The sequence below is a fragment of the Dermacentor variabilis genome, chromosome 7 (assembly GCF_050947875.1).
Source record: "Dermacentor variabilis isolate Ectoservices chromosome 7, ASM5094787v1, whole genome shotgun sequence".
Classification (NCBI taxonomy): Eukaryota; Metazoa; Arthropoda; class Arachnida; order Ixodida; family Ixodidae; genus Dermacentor; species Dermacentor variabilis.
In genome coordinates, this window is record NC_134574.1 from 106412382 (window position 1) to 106439947 (window position 27566).

General features: G+C 46.8%; 1 long non-coding RNA gene across 1 annotated transcript; it reads left to right on the forward strand.

The window, feature by feature from the left end:
- The first annotated feature begins 8195 nt into the window (after positions 1-8195).
- LOC142587004 (uncharacterized) lies at positions 8196-21033 on the forward strand. Its single transcript, XR_012829330.1, has 3 exons — positions 8196-8284; positions 8794-8832; positions 20600-21033. It is a non-coding gene; the product is annotated as an uncharacterized LOC142587004 (long non-coding RNA).
- Positions 21034-27566: the final 6533 nt, after the last annotated feature.

The window sequence follows — 27566 nt, forward strand, 5'->3', positions numbered from 1 at the left end:
TTGTATCGATATTGCCTCTCTCTCTCTCTCTCTCTCTCTCTCTCTCTCTCTCTCTCTCTCTCTTGCATTCTTAGATTTGTAGTTACTTTTGCAACCGCTCGCAAACCCGATAGTTGATCTTGTTAATCTCCCTACCACTGCTTTCTCAACACCAAAAAATCAGACCCGGATATTCTAATATCCGGCTAACCTGTTATTTAAGCATGATATCCAGAATATGTGTTTCGTGAAATTCGCATAACCGGCTAACCTGTAACTAAGAGTGAATGCACTTCTCTCTGGTCGAACCGGATAGCCAGTTTGACGGATATTTGCGGCACTAGTTTCTACTGTGTTTGGCTACTAAGGAGTTTGAAGGAGCCCTGCAACGATGTTTGAGCACGCTATGTAAATCACATTACACGGACTGCTTACTTAAACATCTGACCCAAACATTATTCAAGTACACGCTGCGGGGAACAGGCAATGCCTCTATAAAGATCGCACATGCATTCCAACGACTCCGTCGAACCTTCGTCATCTAAGCTGCGAATGTTTACGCAATGTCACCCTGATACGAATATTCGTTAGATGTCTGGAAACATCAAGAGAAATGTTACTTTTATCAACAGTCACAAAAATCTCTGCAGCAGTAACAATGCTCATGATACCTGACGTTTAAAAAAAATGATGGCAGAAGCTTCCGACTGGGGAATTGTCGCATAGTGTGTAGCATTCTTTATATCCATTAGTTATGAGGCCTACACTTTACCCCTGAAATCAGGATTTCCGTATTTCAAGAAACAAGCAACTGCAAAGAATATAATGTACATTATGACGATCTCCCCAGTAGACTCATCTTTGATTCTAATCTGGAGCTTGCAAAATGAAAGAAATGTTGTTGTAGTGCTTTTATTTTCGCACAATTTGCCCGCCGACACGCTCGCCTTCCTTCCAACACGCCCTCTTCAGAAGCACCTCCCTGTTGTTGCAGACGCAGTTCTCTGGTTACTTACGTTATCCACGTGCTCCTTGTCCGCCCAAACTCTCGCCTGCGTTCTAACTGCGCCTGGGTAAGGCCAAACCGAAAAGCATCAAGCGTCTCAATGCGCTCACTTCATCAATTCATAAGAGGGCTGGCTCTATGCTGGTTGTCGATGCATGCGCCCGTGGCGTAATGGTTTTAATGTCGGGCTTCTCCACTACACTCCATTTCATACATCAGGTGCAACGCTCTGGAGGCTACGCAAGAAACTCGGTGACAAAAAGTCGCAGCTTCGCCTGAAAGGCGAAGCATCGATTGCTATAGCAAGTTAGTGGACAGCTATACGAAGTTAGAATAGTAGTTTTATCGACCCTATAAACTTGTAAACATATGCAGACCAACTAAATTAGCAACCATGGTGTCACGCGCGCACTAGCAACCACGAGCACATCTGACTCGATGATCGCGGAAACTATCTGCCAAAACGCTGGCTTGAGGAAGAGTAGCAGCAGCAGCAGGCGAAGTCGCATACGTGCTTTCTATCGCTTCATCGAGCAGTGAGCGTCTACAACACACCGCACGTATAAAGCTACGAGCGGCCGCCATACCTGGAAACTGCCCCCAACGCATATCGCTCTCAAGATACCGCCGGATCACCGCGCGCAGCGCCCACATGCGCAGTTGCAGCTGGAGTAGAATGCCCGCTCTAGCTCCCCTCTTTCCCGTGCCTCGCAACGTCGGGTGCCTCCCGAACGACAGGAGACGGCGCGCTTCGTGCCCGGTTTCGACTCCCTCGCGCGGGCGAGATTGAGCCGCGATCGTCGACTCCCCGCGCACGCCTTCACTCGCACGTACAAGGTAGGGCGCTTTGCGCTAATTTTATCGCTCCTGGGCGATATACTCAGCCTCACGCCGACGCCGACGTGGAAGGCAGAATGCACCTGGAGGGCAATAAAACTTGTCTGCGCGCCTTCCGCCCATGAGTCGCTTCCTGCCCACGGCGTCTGGTAGTGCGAACGTGCAAGTGATGCTGCCGGGACGATCTGCAAATAAGAAGTGCGATAAGAAAGGCAACGAAAAACAAATTAATCTAAAAGTACGCATGGGAAGTCGTATGCCATAATTTGCTTCTAAGGAATAAAGCAATTTCCATTCAATGCTATGCCTATATAAAAATAGTTTCGCACAACTGCGATCAAGAACACCAAGCTTTAAGTGCAGAGTATCCACTGCAAAAAAATTATGCAGAACCTCTGGTGGAGTTGTCTAGGTATGCGTAAGTCTACTCGCAAATTTCAGTTGCCAATGCGCAAATTTCAAGTTGACCCAGCCCCAAATTGCAAGTTGGTCCACCCCCAAAGGTAAGTTGGCCCACACATAAATTTAGATTGGCACCCCCAAATTTAAGTTCGCCCACACCAAAATTTTAAGTTGACCCACCCTAATATTTACGCTGGCCCGGCCCCAAATTTTAAGTTGGCCCACCTCATAATTTCAGTTAGACCACTCGTAAATTTAAAGTTGGAGAATCTTGGAGGACATCGCTGAATATGCGCCGACTCCAGTCCTCCTCGCTATTGAGATCCGAAGCTCTTTGGCTGGGGCACAGCCATAACATATGATCAAATAGACACGGAGTATGTCCACAACTTTTACATTCCTCGGGAAAATCCTGGTCAATTTTCTTAAGCACAAAAGGTGTGGGATAAGATTTAGTTTGAGTCGTTTCTAATGTGACGGCCTGAGCTCGGTTGAGCTTCTGAAGGGGGGGGGGGGGTGTAACCTCCTGCCACCCCTATAGTGTTAGGTGATCTCGTGAAAAGTAGCAAGTGGGTCTTTGTAGGGGCCGCAGTCATCCTGGAGCAGTTCCTGATCTGATGTCCGGCATGTGAGATCTCGCACAGCAGAGTGAGCTGGCTGGTCATGATTGCAGCCATTGGGGCTGACCGAGTGGCCCTGATGAGCCGCAAACCAGACTAGGTGTGAGCTATCCAATTGCTCGTGATTATGAGTACTAGGACTATGTATAACTTGTGTGCTTTCACTGAGACGAAGCCGGCTGAGTAGTTCCTAATAGCTGTATGGTAATCGGAGGAAATCGTGGAGCTTCTCCTCATTGTAATTGCAAGTGCTATGCTTGCTTCTTCGGCGGCATGAATTGAGCTCATTCTTAGTGACGCCCCCAAGCCACTCGAACTATATCACTCATATTAGTAATGATATTTCCGGCTTTGTCTCTTAACGCGTACATCTGATTCTTGCCAATTCCTAGTTTCTTCTTCACTGCTTTTAGTCTTACCCCGTTCCTGAGAGCATGTTCAATTCTATCCATATTATACTTTCTTATGTCAGCTGTCTTACGCTTGTTGATTAACTTCGAAAGTTCTGCCAGTTCTATTCTAGCTGTAGGGTTAGAGGGTTTCATACATTACCGTTTCTTGATCAGATCTTTCGTCTCCTGCGATAGCTTACTGGTATCCTGTCTAACGGAGTTACCAGCGACTTCTATTGCACACTCCTTAATGATACCCACAAGATTGTCGTTCATTGCTTCACCACTAAGGTCCTCTTCCTGAGTTAAGGCCGAATACCTGTTCTGTAGCTTGATCTGGAATTCCTCTATGTTCCCTCCTACCGCTAACTCATTGATCGGCTTCTTATGTACCAGTTTCTTCCGTTCTCTCCTCAGGTCTAGGCTAACCCATCCTATGGTCACTGCAGCGCACCTTGCTGAGCACGTCCACATCTTATTAGTGACGCCGCGCTTATTAATTTACCGTTGGCACTTAATATGCTTCTTTTGTCCTCCTAACTTCACTGAGCCCTATTATATTCCATTAACTGCTCTCTAATTCCTCCAATAGCATTGCTAGATTCGCCTCACTAAATAACGTTCTAGCGTTAAACGCTGTCAGGTTCAGATTCCAATGGCGGCCTGTCCGGACTCAGCGATTCTTAGCGCCCTCTGCTGCGTCACACGTCTGACCGCCGCCGTACTCAGTTGCTTCACAGCTGCTGGGGACTGAGCGCCGAGGTTTGATTCTTGTATTCATATAGGAGGTTGTGGCCAAGTACTGCACCAAGGTGGCTAATCCTGCTCTGGTGAGGGAGTGCGTTACCTGGTCTGGTCACCATGATCAGGCCGCACTCCAGGCCTGTTTATGCAATTTTATCAACACGCGGCATCGCCGTAAGGTTCCGTAAAATGTCCAAGTGTGTTAAAACCGTCGCCGCGCGCTGTATGCTGTGTGTGCAAGTGAAACCGTGCGAGGTTGAGCCGTCGATAGTGGCTCATTCTCGCACACGAAAGGGAGGAAAGCGCGGAAGAAGCGGCCCATCTTACGTAAGGCGCACGGCTCGAGGGGGAAGGGGGGGGGGGCGTGCTGATCCGTGCGGCCGCACCGCACATACCCACCCGGGGCCTTTGCATCTTCAAAGCCATCTGCACCTTAGTGCTAGACTGCGGGATTGTTCAGACTACCGGGGTTTCCTTAGCGTGCAGCCAATGCACAATACACGAGTGTTTTTGCAATTCGGGATTGGCCCAAGTAGCGGCAGTGCTTAACGCCTGCTTCACATCCGCCGCAGGTCCAGTCGGTATTGAACTGTCTTCGGGATCGGTCCACGTATGGGGAGTACTTAACGCCTGCTTAACCTCCGCCGCGGGTAGGCCCGGCATTGCAATATTTTCAGGATCAGCCCGTGTATGGGGAGTCCTTAACGCCTGCTTCGCCTCCACCGCGGATCGGGCCGGCATTGCACTGTTTTCGGAATCGGCCCAAGTATAGGGAGTGCTTAACGCCTACTTCACATCCACCGCCGGAAGACCCGGCATTGCACTATCTCGGGATCGGCTCAAGTATGGGGCGTGCCTAACGCCTGCTTCACCTCCGCCGCGGGTCCGGCCGGTACTGCATTATCTTCAGGATCAGCCCACCTGTGGGGAGTGGTAACGCCTGCTTCACCTCCACTGCGGTTCAGGCCGGTATTGCGCTATCTTCGGGATCAGCCCACGTATGGGGTGTGCGTAACGCCTACTTCATCTCCGCCGCGGGTAGGCCCGGCATAGCACTATTTTCGGGATCGGCCCACGTATGTGCAGTGCTTAACGCCCGCTTCACGTCCACCGTGGGTCAGGCTGGTATTCCGCTCTCTTCGGGATAGGCCCATGTATCATCATCATCATCATCAGCCTGGTTACGCCCACTGCAGGGCAAAGGCCTCTCCCATACTTCTCCAACTACCCCGGTCATGTACTAAGTGTAGCCATGTTGTCCCTGCAAACTTCTTAATCTCATCCGCCTCACCTAACTTTCTTTCGCGCCCTGGTACGCTTCCCTTCCCTTGGAATCCAGTCCGTAATCCTTAATGACCATCGGTTATCTTCCCTCCTCATTACATGTTGCCCATGACCATTTCTTTTTCATGATTTCAACTAAGATGTCATTAACTCGCGTATGTTCCCTTACCCAATCTGCTCTTTTTTTATCCCTTAGCGTTACCCCTATCATTCTTCTTTCCATAGCTCGTTGCGTCATCCTCAATTTAAGTAGAACCCTTTTCGTAAGGCTCCAGGTTCCTGCCCCGTACTGACCCATGTATGGTGAGTGCTTAACGCCTGCTTCAACTCCGCTGCGGGTCACGTAGGTATTGCACTAACTTCTGGATCGGCCCGCTTATGGGGAGTGCTTAACGCCTGCTTTACATCCAACGTGGGTAGACCCGACATTGCACTATCTTCGGTATCGGCCCGCGTAGGGGGAGTGCTTAACGCCTGCTTCACCTCCGCCGCGGGTCAGCCCGGCATTGCAGCATCTCCGGGATCAGTCCACGCCAACGACACGAAAATTTCCTTGGATGGTAGAGGTATACCGCTTCGCTGTGAAAATACAAGAATGGCGCTGATAGACAGGAAAAGGATGGGGAGGACTGGAGACAAATTGGGGATAACCGATATCGTAGTCGACACGAAGAAAAAAATTGGAGCAGGGCATACCTGTAATGGGTAGGCATGTTTGCGATGCTCCATTAAAGTTGTGGAATCGGTACCAAGGTAAACAAAACATCGCCGAGAACAGCAGAGTGGTGTCAGGTGAGAACAGTGGTTTCAGGAAATTAGGACATTTTTGGGCGCCAAGCATGGCAGCATAAACTACTGTCACGATGAAGAACAGGACATGCAGACAAGAGACGATGACGAAGAAGTGTTGTTGTTGCTTGGGCGCTTAGCCACCATGTTCTAGTGTCAGCTGGTGCCTTCAGCATTCGCCTTGCATAAACAATATTCGTGCTTGGCTGCGCCTCGCAATACTACTTTAATGAGCAAAGGTAACGCGCATTTACCTGCTCATTTTGCTGTTTGAAAGTGCGAGACATTACTTTGTAAGATCAAGATACTCGCACGAAGTATGGACACGTTGGTACCTGAGCTGGTAACTCTTTTCATATTAAAATGACAGGCACAAACTGCATGAATGACAGTAGCGTTAATTTTTTTGGCCGCTACTTAAAGTTTACTGTTTGACCATTCATTAGTTAAAGTTTGACAATGTGTGCACTGTTTCACGTGTTGACGTGATTTTTTTTCACGCTACCGCTGCTCACATGCGTATCTGCCATATTCTTTCGACATCATTCTCCGAATAAACAGCTAAAGTTTAATGTCCGCTCTGCTTCCTTTTATTCCATTTGCGTTAACGTCAATTTCCTTGTCGTTGCACTAATATGCATGTCTGAATAAAGTAAGCCTCAGAGGTAAACAGTTAGCTTCATGTTTCCTGTAACAGTTGACATAGTTTCTTCGTTTGGCGGCTTCGCTATGACTGCTCCTCACTACAATTATCGCTCTTTTCGAATTAGCACGACCAACACAAGCGGTGGCAACGTTACGCGCAGTTACAGAGCAAAGTAACAGGTAGTATTTGCCTGTCATGAGTCTCTGATACTACGTGGGACGTTTAAGACCACCAGTCAATTACTTAAGCCATACATTCTCCTGCAATTGTTAGAGAGAACTACGGTGCTGCAATCGTTCAGCCACCGTGAGAATGATAGGTAGTACATGGATTTTTTATCTTCGTGCTTGGGGCTTCAGACATTCTTATGAATTTTTCTAATAGGTTTTATCTGGAACTAAACTGGCCTAAATTTGAAAGCAATTTGTACTTTTCTTTAATGCAGAAGGTAACGTGACTCTTCAAGCACGCATAATCACTGCTAATTCTTGTTGTACCACTTGTCCATGCACTTTTTGCCTTGTGATTTATTTCTCAGGCCTCTGTGCTTCAGGTCCTGTGTGAGAACCTTGTCGTCGGAGAAGGTTAATAATATTAATGTTTATTTAATTATTTCTTACCAAGTACTTTATTAAAAATGATCACTTTGCTATACCACGAAGTCATTTAAAGCCAGAAGGACTAAGTTTAGGCAAATCATTTTCTACTGATCATTTCCTTGCTGGTTGAACTGCCCTGCTTGCACTTCCGTAGACATAAGAGCCATATTTCCCTCTAGTGGCTCTAAGAAAGTCTATGACTGCAGCAGACATTTTGCGTAGGCTACAGCACCAGCCACATTACTGCCATACCGCGTCCCTTCGTCATCCCATCACACCGCCAACCCAGCGGCCAGGCAACTTAAGAATACCGCTTTAACAGGTATCCGACAAGAGGTTCGCCAACAAACAAATCTGACTTACTTGTGTTACAATGCATAGTAGAGTCTATAATTGCTACGAATAGAAATCCAATCATGCCCCCCCCCCCATAGGGGTATGAAGAAAATCTAAAGTTCAATAGACTAGCAGTAGGATGACAAGGGGGGAGGGGGGGGAGTAGGGTTGGAGGAAGCTCAGCCTGAAGCCAACGTTTCGACAAGAAGGCTTGTCTTCGTGAAGCGAAAAGGGAGCACGGCATTTTGCTGAAGCGATGTGCCCTGATTGGAACGTTGTTCCAGGCTGAGGCTTAACTTGTTAGTCTATTGTTGATATACGTGTACTTTTGAATTGCTGCAATGCGGTAGCCTGGGACAGACGAATATCTCATGACCCTAAAATCTCACCGAAGTCATTACCTATATTAGTTACTTATAGCGTTACACATACTAGTGTTGAATAAGCACCTAATCAAAAATAAAATATTCGATGTGCATAACACTGCATGAAGTTTAGCGAAAAGCACTAGTAAGCTATTTCGTGTGACAGGGATGCTAATGCTTTCTGTGCAACTAACACAGGTCAAGAGCCTACGAGCACAGAAGAATTAATATATCAAGGAAAAGACAACCTATGCGGAATATTCGAGCTCCGGAACATAACCAAGGGTATGTCAAGTATTTTCAAATGCATAGTGTTGTGAAAAGTACGTTTCAAATGCCTGAAATATTTCGTAGTTGTGACTTCTTTTGCTTAAGCGGCAAGCACTCTAAATTGACGATGAAGTATTTACACAATTAAGTAAAAATCGCGTGTTGTTATTGGTAGCAATACAGTGTCCGAAATTTCACTGTACAAACAAGCGAAATGACAAATAGACCTAATAAAAGACACTATTCAAGAAGTAAACATCATACCAGAGTGCGGTATTTTGCAATGAGCACCCTATAACAATTTGTATTTTTAACACAGTTCATGGACGCAACTGCAGGTTAGCCCATCATGCCGTTTTTCATTTGGAAAATAATTGGCAATGCGCATGCATGGTTTAGTTATGTTTGAAGGCCTAATTATCTGACAACAATTTATACCAGTCATGAAAGTTATAAAAAGCTAATGTAGCGTAGTGTTTGCACGCGGAGTAGAGCCTACGCTTATTGTACTTTTTCCCTTTCAGTGATAAACGCACCTTGCTATTATTTCGATGGCAGACCATGTGAGTACATAGCAGACTGCGTGCATGTCTTGTATGTGCCACCGACCCTTATTTGTAGGAGGTGCTACCATAACAAATTTCACAGCGACTACGCGGGTACTAGACAGCGACCGTACCAGTCAATATCACTTAACCTACAGTACGCAGCTATTTTAAACGACAGTCACAGCGAATCTGTTTTCGCAGTGTGCATTCTCCGGCAACGGGGAAGAATCTCGAGCAGAAAACAAAATTGCCGTCGTTTGTTTCAAATAGCAACATTATCAAAAGTAGTATTGCCAGAACATAAAATAGCATGACTAAATCTGTGGAGCATAGTTGCATTTGCTTGTCACTTCTCTGCAGCAGGCAGTGATTTTCTCACGCAACATGAAAGCATCTTCGTTGTTAGGAATTCTAAAATGGACATGTTGTTTGTACAGCGAAGGAAAAATGATTTAAGACGCTTGTTGCTCTTGTTGAACGCCTATTACGTTGGCGACATCGTTGACAGCGCCTTGTCCTGTCGCCTTTTCTTGTGTCCGTTGTTTTGCGCTAAACGAAGTATTTATATATATATATATATATATATATATATATATATATATATATTATGGGGTTTAACGTGCCAAAACCACTTTCTGATTATAAGGCCCGCCGTAGTAGAAGACTCCGGAAATGTTGGCCACCTGGGGTTCTTTAACATGCACCTAAATATAAGTACACGGGTGCTTTCGCATTTCGCCCCATCTAAATGTGGCCGCCATGGCCGGCATTCGATCCCGCGATCTCGTGCCCAGCCACCCAACACCATAGCCACTGAGCAACCATATATATATATATATATATATATATATATATATATATATATATATATATATATATATATACATACATATATATATATATATATATATATATATATATATATATATATATATATATATATATATATATATAGATACGGTCCTCGCATGGGCACGGCTCACCAAGCTGAGCTTCTGTGTTAGCCTGACTTCTTCAGAGAAATTAAATGTCAACCAAGCTCTGCAGCACAATAGCTTCACTGTAGACTTTACTATGTTTAATGATTATCAGGTCTCATGTAAGCGTCGTAATTTCCCCCGTTTCGTCTTGGCTTTGTATAATGTCTTCTTTTGTTCATCGAACCTTCATGTGCGTCTGAGACCTGGGCCCACGTCATAACCATCCCAAAATTTTGGCGAGCCATCGTGACGAGACAAGCGTGCAGGAAGGAAAAATCGAGATTGAGAGGCTGCACACCATAATCAAACATTTAGGTCTTTCTGGAATTGAACTAAAGCGTTGGTAGACGCAGAGATTCCGAGAGAAGGAATCGAGTGCGCCAAGATTGGTGAAGACGCGAAAGCAAAGGCAGGACAAGAAAGCCTTAGATTAGAAGGAGAAGAACGCGTGCAAAAGCTGAAGATTATGCTCGAAGAAAATGGCTGCTAGCGTACAAACAACTTCTACTGGTACAATGACGGATCGTACAGCTGATCATGCAGCTGATGTTAGCGTGCAACGCGGCACTGACGCTGGGAAAGGCCGCACTGCGCGGCATAAACTAGTTTGTTTAGCTTAATGGAGAAGAGCGAAACGATAATGCAAAGAGACACCGCGCCATCTATATGTAAGAACAGAAAGTACTGGCAAGCCAAATCCATATGAAATGTCGAGCTAATCCAATGCCGAATCCGTAAGTGTCTCACTAAGTCAAGCGAATCAGCGAAATACAAGCTTTGGTGTCATCTGGATGCGGCTACAAAAAACATGAGCACATATGAGCAAACTCTTAAATTAAGCCTACTGCGCCTCTAATTGAGAACGAATCTCAAAACCAATGCCCATTTGTCACCAGTAAGCCCATATAGAAGCTTTATATCACACACATCTAAAGCGAATACGGGGATTAGTGGAGGACTGAACGAGCCTAAAAGGGCAGGCCGACGGCTCTATATGTCCGAAGCGGGCGGCTCGAAGGGACGCCATGTTTCCCAACGTAAGATTCCTCTTGCGTGCGTTAGCGTTGGACACAAAATCCTGAAAATAGCGCACTGTCCGTAGGAATTGCAGCACCGTTTATGCACAGCACATGCGCAGTGTGGAGCACTGCGTTTGCTGCTACGTGCTACACTAAATCTGTCTAATATTGGCAGCACTTGACCGTCTACGTTGTCCGTTACGTCGAGATATGCCGCGACACCCAGTGAAGCAAGACATCACCAAGAAAGGCAGCAGTATCGCTGCTGCCAATGAACCCTCCTTGCCATCGGTTCCCGCTGATCGCGATGGGCTTATTGAGTCCCATTCCGACGTCAACACCCGCAAACAAATGAATGGCCGTAGCCACTGACTACATTACCCGATACGCCGAAGCAAAAACCCTTCCAAAAGATAGTGCAGCCGAAGTGGCGCAATTCTTCGTCGAGAACATCGAGCTGCCACACGCTGCCGCAGAAGTTATCATTGCCGACAGAGAATCAGCTTGTAAGGCGGAAATACTCAATCCCTCCTGCAATATAGTCAGACACGTCATCGGAGTACAAGGCCTACCACCCGCACACCAATAGTCTAGCGTAACGGCTGAACAAGATGCCCATCGACGTCTTAGCAATATCAGTCGAAGTCGAACGCGAGAAGTGGGATCTCGTTTTTCCGCACGTAAGTTCTCATACAACACAGCAGGCCACAAGACAACACAGATGATGCCGTTGAAGCTGGATTATGTAAAGAACCACGGCCATCACCCTTGACCCTGTGATGCCGCACGCCACAGACGAAGAGGACCTCGACATTGCCGCTTATCTGCAGCGTGCTGAAGAAGCCCAACCACTAACCCGCCTGCGCATCAAGAACCAGCAGATGACCGGCAGCCGACACAATATTATTCGACAATGCTGCGTGAACTACTTTCTCAGTGACGGTGTTCGGGTTCGGACACCAATACAGCCGACACGGGCTCAGTGAAAGGCTACTGCCACGTGATTTCTGACCGTACAAAATTCTTCGCCGTATTGACGCACTTGGCGGTGAAGTCGGACCAGATGGCATTACGATATCACAGCGGTACCGTGCACGACCCGGTTCCGCCCATGTGGTGTGTCTCAAGCCATTATTTGTGCGCTAGCATACTTTGGGACTTTATTAGTTTATTAGTTTTTGTTTCCTTACGATTTTGTTTTTCGCTTTCGTGCTCTCCTCGTAGCATACAGATGATTTTTTTTTGTGAAAGAGGCGCTGGAATGGTATATAGATTGTTTTCGTAACTATCACGGCCCATCTCAGCTGCAATTTCATCGCTCAGCGCAAAACACGCCGTTGTTTATCGGAAGTTACTCAAATGGTATCGCTAGTTCTATCTGTTGTGCATGCGGTCTACAAACAATGCGCAATAAGATTGTATGCACGCCACGAATAGTGTGTACTTTCTGGAAGGTACGCGAGCACTAGCGTTTAGGCTGGAACTTTCGACGAGTCACGTGTAAATGGCCCACGCGCCTGACCAACACCACCTAGGTAGCACAAGGCCTTTTAACTCCGATCCATGATGTCATGCTACCTGGCCCGACTGCCATAAAATCTAATGGGGACGTTCCCGACAAGGCAACAGTGATTTTGACGTCACCGCTTTCATCACGCCAGCCTTGTCAATGGAAATTTGGGGCCAGGTAGCGTGACGTCATGGAACGGAGTAAACAGGCCTTGTGCTATCTAGGTGGTGGTGGCCGGACCCGTACACCAAATTTCGACTATCGACCCACGTTCCCGTAACTATCGTTCTGCCAGAGTGTAGCTAGGTATTGTGGGCACAGGTTCGCCCAGTAAAGGCTTAATCTCATGACTCGTCGTTGTGCCACAGTATAATTATTGACCGTCTCGACAGCTTCATAGTAAGAGTGAAAGAATGGGAGAGAAAAGTTGGCAGAACTGGCACAAAATTATCATGTCGACACGTAGGAATAAATGACCTGTTAGCACTTATCATGTCTACTGCATTTATGTGTCGTCTTCTTTCGAGACATCTTTTACCAAAATGGGCCTGTACTTTCTGGGCCAAGCGAAAGAGAATGCCCTTCATTTATTGAAATGCTCCGAATTCTGCCACTGCATATGGTTTGAATGTATGTCCTCTTCAATGGCTGGAAGGTTAACTGATTGTGTGTCTGGTATGCTAGCTTGCACTGAATGAAGGGGCAAATGGACGAAAAGAAAAAAAACTGAGAAAAGAGTAAACGAGCATCTACGCACGAACAGAAGCTGTTCACAATGTATTGGAATTTACTCCGTATACATCTTGTTCGTCCGCTGTGCCCAATGATTACTGAATCTTGGACCATAACCACACCCGTCACTGGCACAAAAACTGATTCATGCAATAGCACACTAATTGAAGTGCACCCGTTTAAGAGGCCGCTTAAAGTGTCCGTGTGCATCATCCCGCGTGCAGCGATCAAGTGCTCACTCTTTTCCTCTTTCTATTGACCATTTTCCTTTTCCCCAGCGTAGGGTAGCAAATCGGGCGCTCGTCTAGTTGACCTCCCTGCCTTTCCTCTCCTTGCTCTCTCTCGCTCTCTTTCTTGTGTCCAAGTCAACAGGAGCTGTTCGCATTGCAGGAATGTTATATGGCGCAAGAAAGAGTGGAATCCCTACGTGGTAATCTCCGGCGCATATACGTTATGTTACATTCCCACTACGACTCGCATTGCAACGACGCGAGGCGCGCTCTAGATAGCATCCAGAAAAAATCCGGAAGGTTCGCCGTGCGCCAGAGCTATCGGAGGAGGGAAGGGGAAACACGTCCCCGCTCGTCTCTTGCGAATAATGGCGACAGACAAAGAAGGCGCGCCGCCGCCAGAGCACCAACCCACTATACAAATGCGGCCAAGGCATTGCAACGCTGTCAAGAGAAGCTCCTGTAGTAGCCACGTTTGATGTCGAGCTGCAGCGCAGCGCTCTCAAAGAACGTGGCACATGTGTTCCTAGCTCTCAATTTTGGTTAGACGAAAGTTTAAACGCTTCCTTGGGCCGCATGCTAGGAAGTTGCGAGAATGCATGCGTGCACAGCTGCCATACCTCCAAAGTAATGATTCTTCTGTCACTCTAGTATACTCAAGATGGTCTGCCTTTCTCGACGACTAGTACAAGCGTTGGAGCTCGTGGTGTCGTTGACATTGCGCTGTTATCAGATCAATCATCGTCTTTGGCGTCCGCCACCTGCATTATGATTCACCTTCCACTGGCAACAGACATTTACACATGCACTTGTTCATCAATTCGAGCCGATAACGCAAGAATAGCGTAGCAAAGAAATGAATAAATTAAAAAAATAAATTATGGGGTTTTACGTGCGTAAACCACTTTCTGATTATGAGACACGCCGTAGTGGAGGACTCCGGAAATTTTGACCACCTGGGTTTCTTTAACGTGCGCCTAAATGAAGAGGCCGCAGCAAGATGTGAATCAACCGATACAGCCACCTTTTAGCTTCATCATTTAAACGTGACGCAATAAGTAGGATTCTATTTGCATCGAACAAAGCGTCTCCTTAATTACTCACTGCAGAGAAAATAATGCTCAATCGTGTACCCTCGAAGTTGTAATTCCGTTCATATTAGCCGTGTAACACGGTTAGTTTTGTCTAGTTATTACACAATCACACTTAAATGTGCCGGCTTACACCAACGCCACTGTTTACCAAGGCAGTGCCCGCCATGGTTGCTTAGTGACTACGGTGTTAAGCTGCTAATCACGAGGTCGCGGCATCAAATAGCGGCCACGGCCGCCGCATATCGATGGGGGCGAAATGTTAACGCACCCGTCCATTTAGACTTGGTTGTAAGTTAAAGAAGTCCAAGTTGTCAAAGTGATTTCGAAGCACCCCACTATAGCAGTTTGCATAATTAGATAGTGGTTTTGGCATGTCAAACCACATATTTAATTTTAAATGTTAACCAAGCCAGTAAAACTTCTGCGTTTTATCACGCAGTACCAGCAGCAGAGCTTACTTATTCGAACCAGTTTTGCTGAATTTTAGAAATCTGCACAACTAATAAGCAATATTATGGCGCTGAAGTATATTATTCAAAATACGAAATTGTCAATGGTGCCATTTCAAGCCACTCACATGGCTGTTCAAGCAGATCTCACCTTCGCATAAAAGAGGTCAATCTAGCGCGAATGCAGATTCACCTCTTTTATGCGATGTACTTAAGAGGGCCTAGCGAATCACATCTGATGAAAAAATAATAATTTTTCAGTCTATAGAATGAAATATTCCTACATCTCAGGAAAGGAGGCCGCTAATTCTCTGGTGGCGTCAGCGTACCACCTTGATTTCACAGATGACGATTTCTGCAAATACGACGACAATATACAGTATTGCACGTAACTTGAGCCAAAGTTAGAAAATATGCCAATGTCACGTAGCTGGAAGGAACCAAGGTAATGTTGTTTGCCGTCTCTTAGAGATACCCAGATTATTATTGCATTTCGTCTAATTAGATAATACGTCTTAATAATTCCACTTCTCAATTATTATAGTAACATTAAAGGTGTCAATAAGAAAATTGTAGAGCGACATAAAATACCCCCGGTAACGCTTCCTGTTGTTCAACACGTGCTACATGAAAGTGTTTTTCCTAGCGGGAAAGAAGCCTGAGCCTCAGAATTTTACTCAACGTAAAATTGCCGCACGAGGCTGTAAAAGCGATGTCTCGAATTACCACCTGCTTTCACTTCCCTGTGCCACATATAATATTTTTGAGCTTGTTCTTCAGAACATACTGTCTCTTACTGTAAAGAAGTCATTCACTACCAATCATCATAGATTTCTTTCTGGCCCCTCAACTCTCACAAATGTCCGAAGTTTCATGACGCAGACCTCCCCGCAGATACTTCAGGAGGGGCAAGTTCACACCATATACAGTGACCTCAGCAAAGGTTTGGAGTAGGCACACACCGAAAAAAAAAGCCACCCACCGATCAGAAAATTATAAAAATTTATTTTTCCCGCTAGTACATCAACGCATTGCTGCATAACTCCATCAAAACCTCTATGACGCAACAATGCCAAAACCGCGAACATCGGCATGAGTGTCTCCACAGACTTGGCGCTGGTTTGCGATTCCGGCTTCCAATTCCGATGCGGAGAGACCAGGAAACACTCATCCATCGATTGCCACTCAGTGTGGCGTACACTCACGGTACGTTCACAAGATTGGACGAGAACGAAACATTGACTGCAACGTCCGTGACATTCCCGAGAGACAATAGCTCACATACTTTGCGTGTGCCCTCAATATGCGGCTGAGCGAAGGACACTGAAGTCTAGTGTTGACGGCTTTAAATCCCGCCCCTTTTAGGAAGAAAAGATTTCGTGCGCGTGGAAAAGAGCTGACAATCCCTAACGCACTATAAACTCCCTCTAGAACTTTTCATATGATACAGGCTTAGACGGTCTCTATAGCACCTGCGAGACGTGAATGCAGTGCGCAATGTTTTTGCGCAATAACGCTTTGTGTAGACAAGATTATTCCTGTGTGTGTGCATTATGCCTACAGCCTGCACTCTTGTATTGGACAGCGTGTATATAGTAGCTAACTGTACCACAACTTCTTCACCTGCCCTTTACCTATCCTTGTATCTCCCACATCTCCGACTTCCTCTTACACCAGTTAGGAGTGGCAGGCTAAAGACACGCGCCCAATCCCACCTCTCCTTTTTCTTTATTAAAATCTACTCCTCTTCCATCACAGTCAATCACAATCAACTTCTGCTACAAAATTTCCTACTTCAAAACATAGACTTCATTGAATATATTAACCTCCACTCAGCTAATGCATGGGTAATATACTGCGACTCAATAGCAGCTCTTGAATGTCTTGCGTCAGCTCTTCGTCGCGGGTCCTGGGAACGACTGGGGTCATACATCCAAGACACTCGCCACTATGCGATCGCAAAAGGCACGAGGTCATGTTTTAGTCGCTGTCGGGCCATCGTGCTATCTCCGGCAACAACCTCCCAGACAAGCATCTAGTAGCCACATGAAGGCTCTAATATGTTTTTTTTTTATTTTTGTCTGTACTGACGCATCCCAACACCTCAGCAAGCTAGCGCACCTTATGACATCATAGAAGTGGAACAAACTTGAATTCACTCACTATAGGTTGCATTCTCTCGATCCATTTATGCAACTCAGGCTATTACCAGGTTTTCTCCAAAGTTACGAAACAGTGCTGCGTCGCTTACGCCAGGGCATTGTAGTCACCGATGCCTGTTCATTTCTGGTTGGGATGGCCCATGGCTGAGTGCAATGGATGCGGTATTTAGGAGACTATGGAACAATGCCTATGCTACTGCCGTCCTTTCAAACTAAAAGGCATGACATCCGCACATCTTTGAATCACCTAGATGAAAAACCTTCCCCGTTGAGCAAGGTCTTGGGGCCATGACATCCTATATCGCAGCTACGAATGATCACAAAAGTGCTGCTGCGATTTCTGAGGCCTACTGTACTTAATGGACGTCTGTGATCTAGAGCAGGGAACGGTCACTATGTCGGCATATCAACACCGGGCTCTCGCTTCGTATCCTATTAGTTTTATCCCCTTCCTCATTTGCCCTAGTGCAGGGTAGCACGACGGGCTCAGTGCAGGTTAACCTCCCTGCCTTTGATTTATCCGTTTTCATCTCTCTTCTCTCACTCTTTCTCTCTCTCCCTCTCTCCCTCTCTTGCAAATAATTACTGAACTCTTTTTAAGGCGTTATAAGATGTTCTTAATAGTGAGTAAATAGATGTACTGCGCACTTCTTACTAGGTTTTCATATGTCCTCGGTGAAATGAACAGAACGCCTAGTTTATATGTTTTAAATTATGGCCATGTTATGGGCAGTGTGTTTCGGCTGTTCAAAGTTTGTGGACTATTTAGGAACTGACTATTATGCTACGTATGCATGTGATCTGTAGCGTTGTAAGCAAATTTTATAAACAGCGCAGAATTTAGCCCGCTGCCATGATAGAACCAAGAACGCAACCGAGAATAAATATGGCGATTAAGGGGGGAACATTACTTGCAATATGTTCCCGAGAATTAATATTCCTGCCGGTCAAGTACTGGTTTTGTGAAATATTCCTTAATAAGCGCCCTAAAGCACTCAATGAAGGCAAGGTTTCAATTGCGCTAATCATTTGGTGCAACGTCTTAAACTATCTCGAAACTGAAATTCTTATTGTAACTGTTTCAAAGATACGACTTCGCTGCAGCCGTGGTTGCGGCAGATGCATCGGAAGTGCGATGACCGCGGTGGTGCTTGTGTCGGCGTAGTGTGCTGCCATATGAAAAAAATGTACGATTTCATAATGTATACAGCCCATGTATGCAGCCTAAATAGCTTTGCTGGTAATCCGCCTTGGTATTAATGTTGCGGCCCCACGAATTTATACATTACAGAGCTGCCCACTTGAAAAACACAACAGGAAATTTCAGTCTGTCGTATTTCGGGGCGTTGTTTCTGTCGTTCTATTGTCTGACGTTCTGTTGTGTGTAGTGTGACGTCCTGTAGTCGAAAGTTCTGTTGTTCCTAATGCATATTTAATTAAAAATTGACAGAGACCTCGTTAAGGCTATGTAAATTTGTTAGTACATAAACAAAACTAAAAGTAAGAAGCTTCCTCTCCGGGTGATTTGAACTTGGGACGTCAGGATCCCGAGCGCAGCACCTTAACCCTGCGCCACGCCGAACATGTCTGTGTGTGTACATTTTGGCTATATCGACAGTAAGAATCTCTGCCGGCGTTGATGTTTACATTTGCATTTTAAGAACCAAGATGCGTTTTCACTCCAACGCGTCAACTGCCGCATCTCTAGAGGAGCGAAAGTGTTGCTACCATCGACAGGTACATCGTGTAGTGCCAGAACATCTATTTTGCTATACAATATCCATATTAAATAAGAAATTCATAAATAGACAACGGTGACCGGGAACACTGTTAGGGTTGCTACTGCTAATTTCAACAGTTGTCTTTCGCTCTACACACATTTGAGCGCGCTTATAATTCGTGTGTTCAGCGCAAAGAAAGCTACATAAACATTTGTGTATGAGCGTTCCTTCTGACAGCATACTGGCTTCTCACGGCAGTGCTGTACCAGAATAATGAGACCCAAGCGAGCGAGACAGCTTTTCATGCAACTGTGTGGAACAACCCAAAACTTGTTTTTTCGCTTCGCAAAAGCTTATGCAATATTTCTGGGAAATTAACCAATGTGTAAGTGCAACGGCACATGTAAGTCTACACGCACGTGTGCCACATCTTACCAAATAAAACAAAACGGATGCGCAGCCAATCACGCAGATGGTATGAATTTTATCAGCGGACGATTTTCAGGAGGCCGGTAGGGCCTTGCTAGTGCCTCGTCGTCACGGCACAATTATAACCATTGGCCACGTCGACTTTAATACCGGTGTCGGTGCTATCACCATTGCCGGCTTCAGAGAAGCACGACTGAATACCGCGCAAGAGAAAACTACAGTGCACACCATCGATGTGAAACTGACATACAATTTGTAGTCCCGACCGAGAGTTCCTTTTTCGACGTCAGAATCGCTGTTGCGATAGAAAGTTGTTGTTGCGACTTTATAAACACTTGTTGTCGCGACAGAAGGTTTCTGTTGCGACTTGAGAACTTTTCGCCGTCGCGACCAAATGTTTCTGTTGCGACGTCAAAATTGCTGTCGTAACGTCAGAGTCGTTGTCACGACAGAACGTTTCTGTTGCGACTTCAGAACTCTTCGTCGTCGCGACAGAATCTTTCTGTTGGGACGAGAGAATTTCTGTCGTAACGTCAGAATCACTGTAACGATAGAAAGCTGTTGTCATGATTTCAGAACTCTTGTTCTCGCGACAGAAAGTTCCTGTTGCCACTTCAGAACTCTTGGTGTTCACGATAGAATGTTTCTGTTGCAAGATCAGAATTTCTGTCATAACGTCAGAAATGTCTGTCGCAACTAGACACGTCAGGAACCTCTGTCGTACAACAAAAATTTCTGTAGTCGCGACAGAAATTTCTGTAGTACCGACAGGAATTTCTGTTCTCTTTTTCACCTGGGTGCTCTCTAATATCCTAGTTAGCTTTATGATTGTACTGATAATTGTGTTGTGTATCGAGCATTAAATTCCCATTGTGACCATATAACCCGAAATTGGATTGTGACTTTGCAGGATCGCCAAAGTCTACTGTCAGTTTTTGTCTTCCCGCTGGCGTACTGAATTTTCATTTGAAATCTGACAAGCAGTCATGCGTAGACTCTAGTGGGTGACCCACCAGAGTACAGTAGGTGCTCATAAAGTCAAATCTACGTTAAAAAGGTCAAAGGAAGTGCGTGAAATATGAGCCAAAATGTTGGACTTACTCTGTGTCACGGGAAAACCGTACATGCTTCATGAAATTTTAAGTTTACAACACATTGCAAACTATTTGAACAGTGATGGAGTGCGCTTGGTAGACAAGGAGAGAGTGAAAATGTACGAAACATACAGCGCTGCGGCCTCAGTCCGCGTGCCGAACTCAGTCCGTGTTTTCCAGGAGCAGCCTATCACAGTACGAATTGGTAACTCGTCCGAGAAGATCAGCATTCGAACACCATCCTTTATTTTGCGGCGATAATGTTACGGTCTCTACGCTAATCATTATAACCTCTGCTGCCACTTAGGAACGGCAGCGTATTTCATTCTTTTTGATTTTATGATAATCTTCTCGCTTTCCAGGTAAGCAATACCGTGCCTTCGATATAAGGGTGAGGGGCAGCGGCGGCCAAACATCAGCCAAAGAGTGCATGGACTGGTTCAAAAAAGAGTACCCAGCAGAGACCTTCAAACAATATTTGTACAAGAGCAATTGTCAAAATTCTGGTCAATATATTGCTCAACTCCGCGTGAAACAGTGTTAGGCTGAATAATTGATTGACTCAATTTGAAATGATTGGTAATTAATTAAAGAAAAGTACTTACGGAACAGAATTTTCATGCTAGTAATTTTCACTTGTGGCACAGTCTAGGGACCTATGGTGAGCGTTCTCGACTTTTCAGCGAATAAATACATTATTAAAAGCTACATAAATGGTCCAAGCGCGCTAACGTGTCACAGCGCTTCTTTTCTTTATTTCACTGAGGCATAATTCAAAATAAAGTTTTTCGTAATGTTCGCGCTATCTTCTCAGGATTTTTCTTCATCTTTAGTGCGTCTGGAAAATATTTATACAAGATGTGTACTGCAGGAATGCGCCAATTGTTTTTTATTCCGTTTGAGAAATTATTTTTCACATCACTAGCCTATCACGCTTTAAAATTTCTAAACGAGTTTTAAATACAACGGCAGCGCCCTTGTGTAAGAAAAAGTATAAGAAATAAGATGCTCTCATATAGGCTAAACAGGTGTTCGTGTTCCCGAATTATTGGAGTGGAGACGCTAATGCGACTACAGAAGCGCTCTAATATGTTAGACTGCAGCTTTCATGGTTTTCTAAAAAAAAGTACAAATCTCGCGAAGTATATAGTTCTAGAAAATGTGGCAGCAAGAGGAGACTTGAAGGCAGATTTTGAAGTTTGTCGCTCAGTCTTTCTTGAAGTGAAGGTTGCCAAAACCTCATGTTCGGGCAGTTTAGAGGCGTTATATGAAACGCTGCAAAAGTTTATCCGCTTGCCTGAAAGGACCAACATAGCAGATAATAGATATTTTCGAGAAATTGGTGCCACTTTATGAGCGGCACAAGCCGGAAGTTTCGAATGTGTAGGCTATTTATGTGCTTTGAAAATAATTAATAAATACTCGTGCTCACTCGAATTTTCTGCGTTGACAAAGGCATGCAGTTGTTATTGCCTAGTTTCCTCGGTTAACTATGCGAAGCACGGTGCTTGTATTTTGTTAACGTAAGCAACACGTTTTGAGAGACGAACGATGCATTTTTGTTTAATCTGTGTAGTGTTGCGTTTCGCCTGCGACACGTGGTTTTGCCGGCGCGACTGCGGCGGGGCGGCAGACATTTTGGCCCGATCGTCGTCGCCGCAACACTCATCGCCAGGTGTTTCCAGGCGCGACTGCGGCAATGCGACCGCCTAGGGATCATCCTCGCATTCCAGTCATTGTGCCCGAAACAGGCGATGCCAAAGCAGGGATCTCATTCCAGTCATTGGGCCCGAAACAGGCGATGCCAAAGCAGGGATCTCGTTCCAGTCATTGTGCCCGAAACAGGCGATGCCAAAGCAGGGACCATCCTCTCATTACAGTCATTGTGTCCGACCGGCAGCGCCACGACAGGGTGCTACGAGATCGTGCTCGACATGGTGCTACGGCATCGCTACGACAGTGTGCGTCACCATTAGCCCATTGTACATTCACGTGCTCGTCTTTTGAGGGGTTCCTTCTTGCCCTCAACTGCGAGAGTATAAAAACAGCTGCCCCCGGACGCCAAAAGGAGGGCTCCGATTTCTTCTGTTGAGTGAAGTGCTCTCCCGTCTCTCTACTTCGGTCAACCTGACCGCCAACTCTTTGCGATGTTAAAATAAACAAGTTGTTTCGTTGTTACCAGTCGACTCATGCTTTGCCGGGACCTTCGGATGCTTGCAGTTGTACCCCAGGCCGCCAGGCCAACGCTACCCTTGGGGCTTGCGACCCAGGTACAACCACGGGCGTCAGCGCCGAGTTCCCAACAGATCGTACCAGCAGTCCGATCCCAAACATCTGGTTGCCAGCGGTGAGATCGCCTCCGACTTCAAACAACTGTCTGCCAGCGGTGAGATCGCGACAACGGAGGCCAGCAGCGAAGAGATGCAGTTGACGGTATGCTGAGCAGCTCAACGACGATCCGGGAGCAGTGCAACGAGCCCTGTGTGACGACTGGTTGCCTGCAGCGGAACGACTGCGCGGAATTCCTGCCTGCGAGGTTTGGTGAGTGCGGGACTTTCTTCTTCTGAGCTTTGCCAGGCTTTTGTTAGTGTCAGAAACAGAGCTGGTAATTGTGGTTGTCGTTGCTGCCGGGTTAGTTTGCGGCAAGACAATAGTAAGCAGTAGAGAAAGCAGCATTCAGAGCAGCCATGGATTTGAAGTCGTTGCGCAAACCGAAATTGCTGGAGCTTGCAAGAGAGTTGGGTCTGGATGTCTCAGACAAACTAAGAAAACCTGAACTGCTAAAGGCTATTCTTGAGTTAGAGGCTGAGGATGACGAGCTGTCGGAATGCCTTGAGACTATTGAGGAGAGGTCAAAAAGACAGGAGCGCGAACTTAAAGAGCAAAAAGAAAAAGAAGAGCGTGAACTTAAAGAACAGAAAGAAAAAGAAGAGCGTGAACGTAAAGAACAGAAAGAGCGAGAGCAACAAGAGAAAAAAGAAGAGCGCGAACACGCTTTGGAAATGAAGCGTCTCGAGGTAGAGATGGAACGCGCTCGTAATGGAAGTCAGGCACACGGTGCAGGAGAACGAGTATTGTTCAAAATGACTGACCTGATGCGGCCGTTTAAGCTTGGAGAGGACATTGGTTTGTTCCTGGTTAACTTTGAGCGAACGTGCGAGAAGCAGGGGTTCTCTCGAGAAACGTGGCCACAGCGCTTGCTCACTTTGTTACCCGGCGAGGCGGCCGACGTAGTCGCTCGCTTGGATAGAGAGGAAGCAGAGGATTTCGACAAAGTAAAATCGAGTCTGCTAAAAAAGTACCGGCTGTCTGCGGAGGCGTTCCGTCGGAAGTTTCGGGAAAATGAGAAAGGCAGAAGTGAGTCATATACAGAGTTTGCGTATAGGCTTATGTCGAACATGCAGGAGTGGCTCAAAGAAGAGAAAGCGTTTGGTGACCACGATAAAGTTCTGCAGTGTTTCGGGCTAGAACAGTTTTATAGTCGGTTACCGGAGAACGTGCGATACTGGGTCTTGGATAGGCCAGACGTTTGTACGGTGGCTAAAGCCGCTGAGCTAGCCGAGGAGTTTGTGACGCGTCGGGCTCGCGGAGCTAAGGACGGTCAAAAGGGTGAATTTGGCTCGAAGTTTGAGAGGCCGAAGTTCACGCCCATGAGATTAAAGGGGGACACGCGTAGTGCGGATGCGAGTGAAAGCAGTCCGACCAGACGTAAAGAGACGGCGGCAGCCAAACGCAGAAAGCGGTTCGAGATGAGGCGAGCGGGCGTTTGTTATACGTGCCAGAAGCCGGGTCACTTTTCGGCGCAGTGTCCGGAAACAACACCAAAAGTTGTGTTTTTTTCAATAGGCAGCACTGACGAGAACATGAAGCTTCTCGAGCCTTACATGCGAGACCTCCTCGTAAACGGGAAAGAGTGCCGAGTGCTTCGCGATTCCGCAGCTACGATGGATGTAGTTCACCCATCTTACGTAGAACCCCATATGTTCACGGGCGAGTGCGCGTGGATCAAGCAAGCCGTGGAAGCTCATAGCGTGTGTCTGCCAGTAGCAAAGGTGCTTATTGAAGGACCTTTCGGAGCGCTTGAGACGGAGGCGGCAGTGTCATCTATGCTGCCACCCCAGTACCCGTACCTATTTTCAAACAGGTCCGATCACCTCCTGCGCGAGAAGGGGCTTTTGTTTGGTGAAGCTAGTGTTCAGGCCTTAACCAGATCGAAGGTTCGGGAGCTCGCTGCAAAGGCGGTAGTTGCGGGGCCGACGTTATCAAACAACGAAAAAGGGTCAGAGGCGCAGCAAGCTGATATTCCGAGCACGCCCGAACTGAATAAACTTGAGTCTGTAACGTTAAAGGCGCCAGATACTGGAGAGGAAACGCCCGACGCGGGAAAGTTAGAAGAGCTATCTACTGATTTGCTCATCGCGCCTACGTCAGACGGACTTGATAGGTTGCTAAAAGTCAGCCGGACGGCTTTGATAGCCGAGCAAAAAAAGGATGGCAGCCTGGAAAACGTGCGCTGCAATGTCAAAGAAGGTATCGCCAGGAAAACTGCGCGTTTTGTGGAAAGGGGTGGAGTCCTGTACCGGAAGTATCTAGACCGAAGAGGAGTGGAGTTCGATCAGCTGATCGTGCCTCAATGCTATCGTCAGGATCTGTTGCGCTTGTCACACGGGGGTTCGTGGTCCGGACACCTAGAAGTTAAGAAAACTAAGGACCGTCTCTTGCAAGAGTACTATTGGCCAGGGTGTTTTCGGGACGCAGACCATTTCGTGAGGACATGTGACACTTGTCAGCGGGTGGGCAAACCAGGGGACAAATCAAGGGCGCCGTTGAAATTGGTACCTATCATTACGGAGCCTTTTAGACGGCTCGTTATTGATACTGTGGGACCTCTGCCGGTAACAGCCACGGGGTACAGACACATTTTGACTGTGATCTGCCCAGCGACAAAGTTCCCTGAAGCAGTGCCGCTTAAAGAACTCAGCTCAGTTGAGATAGTTAATGCACTACTGTCCATATTTGCGCGAGTTGGTTTCCCTGCGGAAGTCCAATCAGATCAGGGCACAGTGTTTACTAGCGCTTTGACGACAACTTTTCTCGAAAGGTGTGGGGTAAAGCTGTTACACAGCTCAGTGTACCACCCACAGTCGAATTCCGTTGAGAAGCTCCACTCCGTCATGAAGCGCGTGTTGAGAGCCTTGTGTTTTGAACATCAAACTGACTGGGAGCTGTGTCTGCCTGGGGTGATGTTTGCTTTAAGGACCGCGCCGCATGCGGCTACGGGGTTTTCGCCAGCTGAACTGGTGTACGGTCGCTCGCTTCGATCTCCGCTTCGCATGCTACGAGAATCATGGGAAGGTAGGGGCGACGACCCAGTCGTGGTGGAGTACGTACTTAAGCTCCTCGAACGCTTAAGAAGGGCACAGGAGTTGTCAGGTGAAGCAATGACAAAGGCCCAGCAGAGGGCCAAGGTTTATTATGATCGGACAGCCAGGGCCCGTCGTTTTGAGGTTGGCGATGAGGTCATGATATTGCGCACATCGCTAAACAACAAACTAGACGTGCAGTGGGAGGGCCCAGCACGAATTGTTCAGAAACTGTCGGACGTTAACTACGTGGTAAGTCTGCCAGGAAAGCGGAAAGCACAGCAAGTTTACCACTGTAATCTGCTCAAACCTTATAGACAAAGGGAAGCAGTGGTGTGCATGATGGTAAACGTTCCTGAAGAGCTTCCTGTCGAGCTTCCAGGACTAGGCTCAGTGACGAACAGGGAAGACACCGGTCAAGTCATTAGTGACCTTATCAGTAAAGCACCGCTGTCGCCCGAGCAGAAAACCGAACTACACCAGCTATTACAAGAGTTTCAAGGTCTGTTCTCTGAGAGGCCTGGTAGGACTTCTGTACTTACTCATGATATTGAACTTACCTCCCCAGAGCCAGTACGATCCAAGGCGTATCGGGTGTCACCCCGCCAGAGCGATATTATGGAGGCTGAGGTAAAGAAAATGCTACAGCTCGGTGTTATTGAGGCAGGTGAGAGTGATTATACCTCCCCTTTGATTTTAGTTGAGGTACCGGGCAAGGAACCTCGTCCTTGCGTCGACTACCGCAGGCTTAATTCCATCACTAAGGATCAAATTTATCCGATCCCTAACATCGAGGAGCGCCTTGAGAAAGTTAGTAGCGCTCAGTTTATTTCCACCCTAGATCTTGTCAGGGGTTATTGGCAGGTTCCACTTACAGAAGAGGCTAGTAGGTATGCGGCGTTCATTTCACCAATGGGAACATTCCGTCCTAAAGTGTTGAGTTTTGGTTTGAAGAACGCGCCATACTGTTTTTCAAGTCTCATGGATAAAGTGTTGCGGGGACAGCAAGAATTCGCTTTACCGTATCTAGACGACGTAGCGATATTCTCCGCATCCTGGTCTGAGCATATGGCACACTTGCGGGCAGTGCTAACCCGCCTGCGCGAAGCGGGCTTGACAGTCAAGGCTCCTAAGTGCCAGATAGCACAGGCCGAGGTTGTCTACCTCGGTCACGTGATTGGTCAGGGTCGTCGCCGCCCCTCTGAAATAAAAGTGGCCGCTGTGCGAGACTTTCCGCAACCGCGCACCAAGACCGATATTCGGTCGTTCTTGGGTGTCGCCGGCTACTATCAGAGGTACATCCCTAGGTACTCTGATATCGCGGCTCCCCTGACGGATGCTCTAAGAAAGACAGAGCCTCAAACAGTCGTCTGGGACGAGACCAAGGAAAGAGCTTTTAGCGCCCTAAAGAGTGCCCTAACAAGCCAGCCTGTGCTACGATCGCCAGACTATACAAAAGGGTTCATTGTTCAGTGCGATGCTAGTGAGCGAGGCATGGGCGTTGTACTGTGCCAACGGGAAAATGGAGAAGTAGAACACCCCGTCCTGTATGCTAGTCGTAAGCTGACCAGTCGTGAGCAGGCGTATAGCGCCACCGAGAAAGAGTGTGCATGTCTCGTGTGGGCCGTTCAGAAATTGTCATGCTATCTAGCCGGCTCGAGGTTTATCATTGAGACGGATCACTGCCCTCTCCAATGGCTGCAGACCATCTCTCCCAAAAATGGCCGCCTCCTGCGCTGGAGCCTCGCTTTACAACAATATTCCTTTGAGGTGCGTTACAAAAAGGGGAGTCTCAACGGTAACGCCGATGGCTTAAGTCGAAGCCCCTAACGTAGGAATCAGCCTCAAAATTGTTGGTTACTGATGTTTTTCTTCCTGAGGCAGGATTTTTTTTTTAACATATTGCTTTTGTTTAGTGTTTCAAAGTGATGATATGCTTTCTAGTGCAATTTTTCAATTTGTGGAC